This window comes from Chamaea fasciata, unplaced genomic scaffold, assembly GCF_029207755.1.
Source record: "Chamaea fasciata isolate MVZ Bird 193981 ecotype frontalis unplaced genomic scaffold, bChaFas1.0.hap1 SCAF_3, whole genome shotgun sequence".
NCBI classification, from domain to species: Eukaryota; Metazoa; Chordata; class Aves; order Passeriformes; family Sylviidae; genus Chamaea; species Chamaea fasciata.
In genome coordinates, this window is record NW_027094088.1 from 97957698 (window position 1) to 97971275 (window position 13578).

A 13578-nucleotide genomic window follows, 5' to 3' on the forward strand; every position below is an offset into this window, starting at 1 on the left:
GGTATTCATAACTATGTATTCCCATCTTCTGTGAAGGGTGACAAAACCTACTTAATCTGTAAAATCTGCTGTTTCCTATGATTGCATTGCTTTTTGTTTGACCCTTTTTATTTGGTGTTTTGGTTTAGTTTGTTGTTTTTGTTTTAAATTTTCCTTAAAACAGGCACAGTTATTTTAAATACAAGTTTTATAGGACAAAAGTAATGTTTTCTTCACTTAATTTTTTCCAGTCTGTCTTTTTTCCATTATTTTTCCATTCTGCCACACTGCAGACTTTTGAGATAGTATTATTAGCCAGGACTCAGCCTAATCAATCCCTTGCCAGTTTTACACATGCAGTATGCATTCTCTCCTCCTCACACATGTACATATTTCAGAAAAATTTATCTCTTAATTGCTTTTGTTTACCATAGTTTTGGTACAGCATATGGCTTCCATTTCCAGAACTTCCACACTGAATATTCCACACTAAAAACCAAAAACATTCTTCTTTTTTTTTTATGTCAGCCAAATAAAACAAAGAGAAATAAAAAGTTTCCAAAACCATTTGGATTTTAAGGAAGGGCATTCTGCTGTAAATTAGGAGTCACTTTTTATTTATGATTTAAATAAAATTCAGAGCTTTAGCTTTTGCAGCTGACTGAAAAACATTGGATTTTTATATTTTCCACTTTTTTTTTTTTCTCTTTCTTTATTTCAGGGGTTTTGCTATTATTACATTTGTTGTGCTTTCTATGTTTTGTTTTTGGCGAATCTGGAAAGAGGTCACCATCCTTCACAACCCTACCAGAGCACTATTCACATAAATTGATCAGGGACAGGAACTGTGTTTCCTGTTCAGTTTTAATGAAGAGACAATTTTTTGTGGATCTTGTTCACCTTAGCACAGAGTGTATCCAAGAATTTGGCACTGCTGTGGTGGAATGCAACAGGAATGTAACTGGAATGCAGCTAGGGCTTACTCTGAAGCCTATAGGATTGATCACCGCATGTTTAGATTTGGTTCACAATGCTTCTCAGCTGCAAGATGATTTCATTCCTCCTAGTACTCTTCTCTGAGATGTTGTTAAGGTAATACTTGTGATTAAAAACAAACAAACAAAAATACTGAAAAAACCACCACCAACCAAAAAACCCATACAAATCTAAGGATGTCAAAGGATCCTTTTGTACTTTGTTTATGGCCATAGTAGACTGCTCATGAGAGAAGGAAAACATGTTCTGAGGTTCATCCTTACTTGAGGATGTCTCTCTCTCACTCTCCTACTGAGAGTCCACTGATGCTTTTGAAGATAGGAGAGCCCTTCCTTCATCATGAGATAATGTAAGGGATTTGGTCATGGCCAGGAGTAGGGTTTCATGGTCTCATCTGCAGTCATAGAAGTACACAGCTCCAGGTGTTTTAAAGGGACGTCAGGTACATAGTAAAATAATCCAGAAAACTGTAGGGATACTTAACTTGCTATGGGGACATATAGAGCATTCATCCAACCTGGGAGTTTCTGAAAGCTATTTTTTGTCATGATATGATTTTGAAAATATATAAATCAAATATTGAAAGTAAAAAGGACTATTGCAGAATCTGTGCAGCAATGAGGGTTGTTCTCTTTTGTCGTAGATCAAGTCTTGAACATAACAAAAATGGATTTCTCCGATGCACATTTTCTGTCTGTCCTTTTTTTAAGTTAAAACATCTACACTTCTGCATTAAACCCCATTCATACCTGAGACTAGAGCTATCTCTGTCCATAATCTTATCTGAAGGGTAATCAAAAATGAAGGCTAGAGAATCTCTTCTGTTTATTATTTTCAACGACTAATCACTTTTGCTATTATAAGCATGTGGCCTTAAGTTGAATTAAACTGCCTTTAAATACAGACTTTGTTTTTTCTCAGGTCTTTTAAGCTATATTAAGGAAGTCTGAAATATGCAATATTTTCTCCACATGAAAATATTTAGACTATTTTACAGTCTAAATCAACGTCTGATGCATTGGATGAGATAAACAAATCAAGTTCCCCTTCGTCTCCCACTGTAAAACTTTTGTTCCAATTCTGCTGATATTTTGTGGCTTCTTTCTTAACTTTCTTCAGTTTTACAAGGTAAATTTAAAAATACTTTCTATGTTTGCTGAAAGATTTTAGTATGGTAGAGAAAATATGTTTTAACACTATCTTGTAATGCTCATATATTTATATATGAAAACATAAACTTATATTTTATATTTAACCTTTATAGTATATATGAGTATATATATATACTTATATATAATTATATAATTGTGTGTATATATATGTGTGTGTGTGTGTGTGTGCATGTGTATATATATCACTGTTATATAAATACATGGTAGGAAATATATATATATACATGCATATATATATACACATACATATACATATATATACACATATATATACATATATATATACTTGTATATATTCACATATACACATATACATACATACATACATACATACATACATACATACATATATATATATATTGAATTGCTGACTTTTAGTTACTTTCACACATTTAACAGAGCTACATACGTGTCGCCTCTTTAAATTCAACACTGGCAGATCTGTACCAGTCTCTTTCAGGCTGTCACATTGTAGCACCTTATACAGCTGAAGGAGAGAAGCAGTCACAGTGTCAGTCAGCCCGAGCATGGTAGAATCACAGCAGAGTTTTGGTTGGAAGTGACTTTTTAAGCTTTCTATTCCAATCCCACTGCCATGAGCCTGGTCACATTCCCCTAGATCCTGTCTCTTAGAGCCCTCTCAGAGTCCAATGAGACCTTGAATGATTCCAGGGATGGGACATCTACCACCTCTCTGGGAAACCCATGCCAGTCTTTCACCACCCCTAGGGTAATATCCTTCTTCTACTTAGTCTGAGACACAAACACTCGGTATCTTCTGGCCTAAGGTGTATGGATTGTTCCTGGTTATTTGGAACTGTAAACACAGTCAGCTTAGCTGATCAAATATACCTATCTTAATGGACATTTTAAAATATTAAGTTCATGATGGATCTCTGTTCTCTGTTCTGGAGGTTTTCAGAACCTCTGCTTGGCAAAGCTCTGCTTGACGAGGCCATGACTAATCTGATCTGTGTAGCAAAAGTTCTGCTTCAGGTAAAAGACTACAGAGAAGGGTTTACAAACTTCTTTCCAGTCAACATTTCCATGACTTTAAGATTCAAGGAGCTCTCTGCTGGATCTTCTGCAGAACAGGTAGCAGAAATTTTCAAGGAGAGTTTCCTTTTTTAACATCCAAATTTCTTCCTGAGTTGCGCTTTACTTTCTAAAAATCCCACTTTGTCTTTATTTAAACAGATCTGGAAAAGATAAATTCTTTCCTGAATGAGAAAATTCCTTTAAAATTTACTTTACCTCACAGTTCAAAATATGATTGCTATTTTTGGTTCCAAATTATAGCAAATTTCGAGGGGTTATGTCCAACCTTGCATCTCTCTCCCTTGGATATTTTGTCTAGTCTGCTTTGTATCAGCATGATAAGAAACAATGATAAAGAATGGGGTTTGACAGTATTTGCAGTGAGTTCTAAGATTTCACCAATTAGCACTTGTAGTAAATACTGGAGTCCTCTGAACAAAGCCATGAAATAATGGGTGCAATTCTCATCTCCTGTGGTTTACCAGAGTTGGTGTCACTGACTGCTGATGTGCTTACAAGACCTCCCTGACTTAATAAGGGGCAATGAATATGAATGGTGTTGTTTAAACAGCATTAACAAACTTACCTCAAAGAAAAAACATTTTTATTTGTGTGCAAAAGTTTAGTTGTAAGTTAGCTGTGGGTTTATTCTTTCGAAATAGAAAATGTTGGCAGCTGAATTACATCACAAGAAAGCCCAAAGCATTCATTACCTCCAAAATCAAGCCAATCACTTGCACGAGTGTGAAAAGCTGGGATAATCCAGTCCTATTTTCATTGAAGAGATTCAGAGATTCCCCATGATTTTAATGGCAAGACTGATATTAAAGGCATTGAACAAACACAAAATGGAATTGAAATTCTGAATACAGTCAATATTGTTTTAGCATTACATTTGTATTCACCTTGTTCAACTGTTTGAAGCTCAAAACAAACACAGATTGCTTTCCTTCATATCCCCTCACAATTCTGGATGTAGAAAAAAATGCTCAGTGAAGGGGAAGCTGCAATGTCCAAGTGAAAATCAAAGCCATCCATCAAAAGCATTTAAATGAGTAAGAAAATTAGAAAGTCTCCACTTAGGATCAACTGTCTGTCTGTTCAGACATAGGAGAACATAAATGTGTGTCACAACCCCCAGCCAACTTTTCCCAAATCTTTCACTTTATTTAACAATATTCTTGAGATGCATTTGAATTTTTATTCATTTTCTCCTGACTTCTAAAGAAGTGCATGGAAGGTGGAAGAAAAAAAAATTTGTAAAAGCACCAACCTGATAGAATGTCACTAGGGAAAAATATAACATGGAGCAGAGATAATAATAGCCTGTCTGTCCTTCAGCAATCGGCTACAATAAAAGTGGAGAATCCTAAGTGAGAATAACCATTTAAGCCTAATCACCTTGACATCTGAGATTGAAAGGGGATGGCAGACAGAAAGAGGGGAATCAAAGTTCCTGCTTATTGAAATGCTCCTTTTAACAACAGTATTTATTTCACCTAGGCTGAGTAAAAACTGTGAGTTACCATAGGCTGTCTCGGGAAAAGCAGCAATTTGTAATGAATGGGGTTTTTCTCCCGCTCATATTTTTAAGCGGATCTGCATAAAAATATGAAAACCCAGAAAACAATCCTCTACAAATTGAATTTCTTTAAAAGAAATAAAACATAAGTGAATAAATAAATGAAACAGCACCATTATTTGGATTACATTTATCTTTAATCCACTTTGTCCTCTATATGAAATACAGTATGAAGACATCTGCCAATATTTTAAAGGCTTCTGCCTGTGTCTGAATTATGTTTTTAAATTAGACCCTAAAGCTGCATTCTAATGCATTACTTTCATTTACTGGAGTATGCATATACTATCATACTACTCCCATGACATTCTTTATTTAATCAGTCTGAGAGCTGTACAGACTCATATCTATTCCCACATAAATCTCTGCCAAATACTGCTGACTTTTAGATTTAACCTCACTGGCAATGAATGACCTCCTTGGGAAAAAAATTATGAAATGGACAAATATTTTAGGGGAAGAAGCAATCTTTTTGGATAATCAGTGGTAGGTATGCAAATCTGCCTGATTCAGAATGGAGGTGGTGTCCTTGTGGTGAATAGGAACTGCTGCAGTAAACAACTTTAGCCTTTCCTATTAAAGGTTAGGGAGTGATTGATATGTTTGACAAAGAAATGTAAGGTCAGGAGCAATAAAGGCAATCTGTTCTTTATACAAAAAGTACATGAAAAGCAGTACATATACTAGGTATTCTCTAGTTGGTGTTGGTGCACCTGCTATTTCAGAATAATAAATGCAGTCCCATTGCAGCTTGTGCGGGTAGGAGGGATCACTGTTAACTCACTCTGTTCTCTGATCTTCCGCTCTTCTTTAAAAAAAAAAAGATAGTCTCCTAATCAGCTGCTCCTTGAGCCTATTTTAACTCCAACTTCTTTTTTTTTTTTTTTTCATAGCAGTTAAGGTATAAAAACATCCACAACTGCCTCTCTCATTTAAGCAGAACTTCTTGAAGAAAAGCACTGTGACGTTTCAGGTGAAGGTATTAGAATCTGCCCAAATAATTTTAGTCCTGTCTTGGACTACATTTACCAGAAGTATAAATTAAGGACATATCATGACATCATGCTGGAAATGTCTGTTCCTAATGGTTAGGATTTGTGTATATATTTTCTATAATATTATAGGTGCAGTTACATTATCTTAAATTGGCATAAATACTCTTTTAGACCATCACTACAGGTCTTTATTTAAATTATCTATGAATTTTAGTTCTCGTCACCCAGTGAGCTCTGAAAGCACAATCTCCTATCACTAACCTTCATCCTCTACAATGGAGAAAACTACAGATATCATTGCAGGTTCATTAAATTACACATTCACCACAGATAGTTCATTATGGAATCTGGACTTCTGTAGTGAACGTGTTATATTAACATTTCCTTTATAGCACAATTGACTTACAGTACACACAAGTGACTTAATGACAGCGATTACACAAAGAGGCCCAAGGAACCTCACAAAAATAAAGTTACTTTTATCAGTTAGGTAAGTTGAGGTAATGTGTTTTCCCCCAATGCAGACATTTTTTCTCTACATTGAAGGCAATAGCAGACAACACAGGCATCATACTGTTCTGATGGCAGTCAGTTACTGAAATTGTAGAAGACAGGAGCAGAAAAGACCTTGAGATATTATCTAGACTTTTCTCTATTTGAAAACAGGAGCAGATATACCTGAACAGAAAATTGTTTTTCTGACTTGACTTTCAAAACCTCCAGGGATGGGACTTCGGTGGCTTTTTGTTACAATTTGTTCTGCTATAACATGATCTTCTGCTCTTTGGTTACTCTCAAATTTTCCAGTTTTACTAGACCATTTCAAAGCAGTTTAGACCATTTAAATTAGACTAATAAGACTGACTCCTTTTTTTTTTTTTAATAGAAAAAGATTACCTCTAAATACAAAGTATTCTCTCTTGAACCCAAGCCACATTTAAACTGTGGAAGCAAGGTTTAACCAAGGTAAGTCCAATACTGCTAATAGAATCTGAAACAGTACTTCATCAGCAGGGATTTAGGTAACCCACATACACACCCAGGACCAGAGAAGAGCTTTCACAGCTCATGCTTTACATTGTTGTTTTCCTCCTGCCTTGTAATCATAAAACCGCATCTGTATATCAGGATACTCAGCTGACATTTCCATTTCTATGATGAATATTCTATATTTAATGGATCCATGCCAAAACTGGAACATCTTCATCAGCAGACTGGCCTGCATAGTGACCAACCTCACCTGCAGATCTAGGTTCTCACATCTAAGATCAGATGCTTGTATGTTAACTGTTCCTCTCTGAAAGGGCCTGACCTTGGGGGAGGTAGGTAGAGCAGAGAGGAGTTTCTCATGCCTAGTAAAGTTTTCAGTAAACGACAGTTACTAGTAATACATTTCTGAGCTGCCTGTACTGCCTGCTAGAAAAAGAGGAAAATAAGAGCTTTCTTGCAGCTGGGCTCTGGAGTCAGTCAGACACTCATTTTGTGGAAGAAGGGTGGAAGCACCTTCTGTAATCACTCACAACTGCAGCTCACTTTCATCCACACTCCTTATCAGACATGAATGGAAATCATAGAGTCATTTAGACTGGAAATGACCTCTAAGATTGCTGAGTCCAACTGTTAAAGTGATGCCAAAAAGTCCAGCACTAAACCATGTCCCTAAGCGCCACATCTGCTTGTCTTTTAAATACCTCCAGGGTTGGTAATTAATGCACTTCCATCATTAGTTGTTCCAATGTTTGGCCACCTTTTTTGTGAATAAATGTTTCCTAATATCAAACCTAAGCCAGTTAGGTTGGCTGTCACTTGTTACCTGGGAGAAGAGACCAAACCCCACCTGGCTACAGCCTCCTTGCAGGCAGTTGTAGAGAGTTATAAGCTCCCCTCTGAGCCTCCTCTTCTTCAGGCTAAACAACCCCAGCTCCCTCAGCCGGTCTTCAGAGGACTTACTCTTAGACCCTTCACCAGCTCCATTGCCCTTCTCTGGGCATATTCCAGCCTCTCAACATCCTTCTTGCAGTGAGGGGTCCAGAACTGGACACAGGGCTCAAGGTGTGGCCTCACCAGTGCAGAGTACAGGGGGACAATCCCTGCCCTGGTCCTGCTGGCCACACTGTTGCTGATCCAGGCCAGGATGCCATTGGCCTTCTTGGCCACCTTGGCACACACTGGTTCGTGTTCAGCTGGCTCTCAACCAGCACTCCCAGACCCTTTTCCACCAGGCAGCTTTCCAGACAGTATTTTGCAAACCTGTAGTGCTGCAGGGGGGTTTTGTGACCCAAGGACCCAGAAGTTTGTCTTGAACTTCATACCGCTGACCTTAGCCCATCAATCCAGCCTGTCCAGGACCCTCTGCAGAGCCTTCATATCCTTCAGCAGATCAACACTCACACCCAACTTTGGTCACCTGTAAACTGATTGAGGGTGCCCTTGTTTCCCTTGTCCAGATCACTGATAAAGATTTTAAACAGGACTCCAGCTTAAACTGTCTCCAGTTCCAAGCTCTGTGGAACACCACTAGTGGCCAGCCACCAATAGAATGTCACATCACTCACCACTCTTTGGGCTTGGCCATCCAGTCAGTTTTTATCCAGGAAACAGTAGACCCCTCAAGCCATGAGCAGCCACCTGATCCTCACAGTCCTTTGACCGTAGCAGTGGCCACAGACATTTGGCTTAAGGATTAAATAGTTTGGGTATATTGCAAGCTGGGACGTAGGCTTGGGCTCAAAGAAAGGATCACAGAGATTTCTAGCTTCATAGAAATCGTCAACATGCTGCTCCAGAAAGCCTGAAACTCTCCTTCTGCCTTCAGTGTTCTCTTTCACACTGTGCACACATTCAATCTCACCTCTTTAAATCTTCCATTTCATCATCTTTTTTCTTCTTCAGAGCATAAAACTACCCAAAGGTCTTAACATAAATGCCTGTCCTCTGGACTGAACCCCTCTTTACAGCTTTACATATCCCACGGAAATAGATTTATTTATTTTAGTAGGTTTATCCTCTGAAGCCAGGATTTTCCCATTTAGATTCAACTCTCAGGAGAAAAACTTGCAGCTCAAGTCATTATATATATATCCAGGCAATGACTCTCATCTGCCAGAAAATTGCAGACCAATGGGACATTGCTGTAATCTCTGATTCCAACTGGTCCATGCATTTCCACTGGTGGTGCATAAAGATACTCAGAATTGTTCATTAAGTTTGCTGTGAAACCAAGTGTTTAATATCTGTAATTCCAAAGGATCAATGGAAAGTTAAATTGAGTGAAACTAGTTTTGAACTTGTGCAGTTTCAGAGAAATAGCAGCATCACATATCTCAAAAGAACTCACATTTTCAATGTAGCACCATGATTTTGAAACTATTTCTACTGTTTCGGGCTGATGAGTGTTTTTCATTGTTGTTGATTTGCTTTTTAATGAACAGCTTCACTGTTCATGTTCCGAAACTGCTGCAAAAAAAACTCAAAAAACAGCTGCAATGAGCAGAAGCATTTCTTTTACTGATAGGTTATCAACTACAACCATATAATTTGAAAAGTCTTGTCAGCAAGAAAGTTGAGTTAGTTTCCTTTTGTGCACCTCTCATGTTATTAAAATGCAAGAACAAAACCACATTGGGAACACATCGGTCTTTAGCAATAGTTTATTGTTTATTATGGGTTCTTATGTTTATTTAAGTACAAATTACCTGGTTTATTGATTTAATGCATTGGAAATAGTGACTGCACTTTTTTTTCTGTGCAGCTGTTATTAGAGTGGTCTCTCTCATTTCTCTGAGAGAGCTCCAGGGCCCTGAGGACACAAACAGCACTCGGTGACCCAGACCAGCCCCCCCAAACTGTCCCCAACTTGACCATGTCCCAGGATGCCATGTCAGACCCCCAGAGCCAGTCAGTCCTTGGCCCAGAGATGCCACATCAGGGCTGATCTCCTGTTCATTGCAGCCCAACCCTGCAGCATCTGGGCTTTTCCACCAAGTCCTGTGCACCCAAGGACTCATGTTACCACCCCCAGGAAGGTGCTGACACCTGGGGCAGCCCTTAACTGTCCCCAGCTATCCTGCTCCTGTCTGAGGAGGTGGAGCACTCCTAGGCTGTGCGAGAAATTTGCAGAAAACGCTACTCTTTGCCTCTGACGCATTTTCTCTGTCTGAACAGGGGTAAAAGCATTGAGTCCAGGATGGGCTCCGTGCAAGCAAGAAGAGAAGTACCTTGGTAGCAGAGACAGGCTGTCAAGAGGCAGAATGCATCAAACAGCTCTTTTCTGTATTTCCTAGAAATTGTGGATTTTCAGGTATGCTGATGCTGCTGAACTAAGATGTAGTCAATGAGAAATTATACAGCATTTTGAACAGTCTTATAAAGGAAAATTAGAGAAATGCTAATAAATACGAAATGTATATATTTCTTTGCAAATTTCTTTGAAAATTTCTACTTGAAAATTATCATCTTTCCATAGCAATTTAGGGCAATGGAATAGTTGTATATTGTCTTAGATTGTTTAATAAAACCAAACAGACCGCAATTATTTAAGGTTTGGGACTTTTTAATACCATTGTTTCTTAAAAGCACTTCATGCAGTTGCCAGAAGGCTGAAAGAAGAAGAATCCTTGAGAATGCTGTCTGAAATAAATCCTCGAGAATGCTGTCTGTAAGGAATATGTCATTGCTAGTATGAGAAAAGATACATTCCATCCTATTCTAGGTGGAATAGTTTCCTCCTGTGAACTAAAAAGGGTTAGGTGCCGGGGTGAATGTGTTTCACATTCACACGCCTTGCAAATTAGCAAATTCAAATGTGTTACTGCATCAGCTAGTACCTTCATAATACCTCTTTCTTGACTAGGGTTTCTGGAACTTCAGGGGGCCTTGACAAGACTGGATCATGGCTTTTTTAGTTGATTTAATTATCTTTACCTTGTTAGTGGCCAGAAACTTCTAGAAATACTACAGTACTCCAGTGGACTCTGCAGTTACACTTCCTCACATGGGACAGGTCTGGAATGGAGCAGAGCAGAACAGTTTTACCGCCAAGGATGGATCCAGTCTGTACAATAGAAGTAGGAGCTGAGTGAATGCCGTAACACTGTTGTCTACAGTTATATATGTCTCCCTTATACTCCTCTTCACTTTTTTTTTTTCCTGTGGATCTTTAAAATAAAAGTACTAATAAAAAACAGATCTACATTAGCTATAAACTAGTAATGAACCTGGGTTTTTTGTCTTTGTAGCTGTGGTGGTTTGTATAAAAAAGGTTTGACAAAAGGTGTCCTAACAACTTGTCCTGAAGAAGAGAAGAGAGCAGGAGATGCTGTGAAAGGAATATGGAGCCAAATCCTTATATTATTTACCCTATATTTTAATATCAATAAAATGAATCAAAAATGTTGAAGAAATTTTTAAGTCTCTACTTTGGGAGCTTACAAAATAAAATTTCTTTTCAACAGTCTCTGGCCTGCATTTTGCTGCTAGCCTAGGCATGATCCCATCTAAGCTGCAAACCACAAGAACTGTGGTTAACTCATTATATACTCCTCTGAGGTAGTTTTTCCCAAAATAGTATATATCATATAGACTTTTTTTTTTTTTTTTTTTTCCTAAAAGTGTCTTTGTTCTCCACTGCCACACTGGATAATTGTATATGGGTGAAATAGAAGCAATTTCCCATTATCAGAATAGCATAGTACAACGTAGCAGATGTTAATAAATATTATTAAAATAGAATGATATATTTTTAAGGCCAGAAGGGTCTGGTCTTATCATTTAGTCTGAACTCCTGTTTAAGAAATGTCACATAGTCCCCAATTTGTCACAGCAGAGCTCTAATTCCTGTACTGCCAACCCAAACTCAACAACAGAACAAATAACTAACTTTTAATTAAAAAAAAAAATAAATCAAGAGGTATGGAAAATTACTTTGATATTGGCTGGTTTCCTTATTCTGTAAACAGCACATGGCCATTCAGTGTCCAGTACAGTATGTACAGCAATATGGAAGTGTTTTCTTGGCAACAACAAGAAAGTAAAGCAAGAGATGTCCAAAGGAACAGAAGCGGAAGACTGGTTGCTGATGGGCAAGATAAGTCTCCCCACCGAATTAGCCTACTTTGTCATTCCAACTGTTGAAAACCTTATATTTTCCAAGATGTAATTAATATTCACTTTGAAGATGCTTTTAATGAGCTATGGATGCTAAGTTATTCTCTAACAGCTTTCCAGTTGTAAGTAATGATTCATTCGGAGAGTAACAGATTCGGCTTTGGAATGTCCCATCTTACTGCCCAGTCTTGCTATGCTCCTGCCAGCAAAACTCAATGTCTGCAGTGGTCGACCAAGCCATGTGGCACTAGTACTGTGTAGTCTCTTGATATTAACCTGGCATCCAGCCCCCTTATTTCAATATTCCTCATTTTGTGTTGCTATTAAGGTAGACTATTATTCTACTATTATACAGCACAAAAGAACTGTTCAGTCCAGCCATTAATATGCATAGCTAAATGTCCTACTTTATGCATTTTCCAGTGTCAAGGAAAGAAAAGACACTGAGATTTTATTCTATTTGTATTCCATATGTACAAATGTGTTCAGTTTATGGCCCTGGAGATAAACTTCCCAGCTTCTGGAAGTGCATATACTGCCTGGAATGTGAAAATGTGGTTATTTTCTTTCTCTTATATTATCTTTGATAATAAAGATTGTACAGTCACATAGCTGGCATTTTTACTAGTGACTCATAAGGAAGAATAGAATCCAATTTTCTTGTCCTTAACTATCTTGGCTCTGATGCTGTAGTAAACAGAGAGCACTTATTGTCAGACAAGTGTGTAGATATGATTCAAGGATAGGGGAGGCCACAGATCACTTCATTTAAAAAAAAAAAAAAAAAAAAAAAAAAAAGCTGTTCTGTGGGAAGAACAACTAGTGAAGCCTGATTTGTTGCAGGCTTCTTTTGGGCCTCCCAGCAAATTTCTTCTTTCCCTTTCTCCTAAATCCTCTCTTCATCTGTTGGGCTGGATCCATGTCAATTCTGGTTGAAACTGAATAACAGGCTCCTTCATTTACAGAAAGTGAAGAAAGAAACAGCTCTTCCAGAGAAAAAAAAGACAAGCAAAGAGAAAAGACCATTATAAACCCTTAATTTCCTTGGAAAAGCAAGCTAGAGTATGTTTGGTATTCTAGCATTCTGGATGTGAGTTGAGGCCCTAACCAATACTCTGTCCTGATGCTTTAGGTTGTGTTAGGACATGAGGAGAGAGAACTATCTGGTCATGTCCTGGATGCTGACGAGAAGCACATTCAGCTAAACAATTTATCACAGGTCCTGGTCCCCTTCCTTCAAATGCTAGGCTTTTTCTTGCATTTCCCCTTAAAATCTAGTCTCCAGTGCAGTATCAGCTATCGGCCTTGAATCAAGAATTAATTCAAAAGTTCCTAAAATGTGTTTCATGTAGAAAGTCTGAATAGGTATCAAGTGATTTCTTCCAATTTTAAAATGCCTTAGCTGAAGAACTGCACTTAATGATGCAAATCGCTTCCTTATTCCAAGTAGTTATGTTTACAACAATCAACATGTGTTCTCAAATACTTACAAAGGCTACATTTTTCCATCCCATTTTCTTTAACCATTATCAAAGAGAATACCAAGGTTTTCCGTTTGTGCAGAATCATATTTGCAAAGGTTATGACCGCATATACTAATAAATTTTCAATATCAGAGCTTGGTCAAGTTGTGATAAGAAGGTCCTCATATATACAATATTTCAGAACTAGTATGTTCAAAATCTTTTTGGCCTGCAATTCACCTTAAGAA

General features: G+C 37.8%; 1 long non-coding RNA gene across 1 annotated transcript; it reads left to right on the top strand.

The window, feature by feature from the left end:
- The first annotated feature begins 6646 nt into the window (after window positions 1-6646).
- On the top strand, window positions 6647-10778 carry LOC136287847 (uncharacterized). The gene is made up of 3 exons (XR_010720379.1): window positions 6647-6728; window positions 9927-10062; window positions 10694-10778. It is a non-coding gene; the product is annotated as an uncharacterized lncRNA (long non-coding RNA).
- Window positions 10779-13578: the final 2800 nt, after the last annotated feature.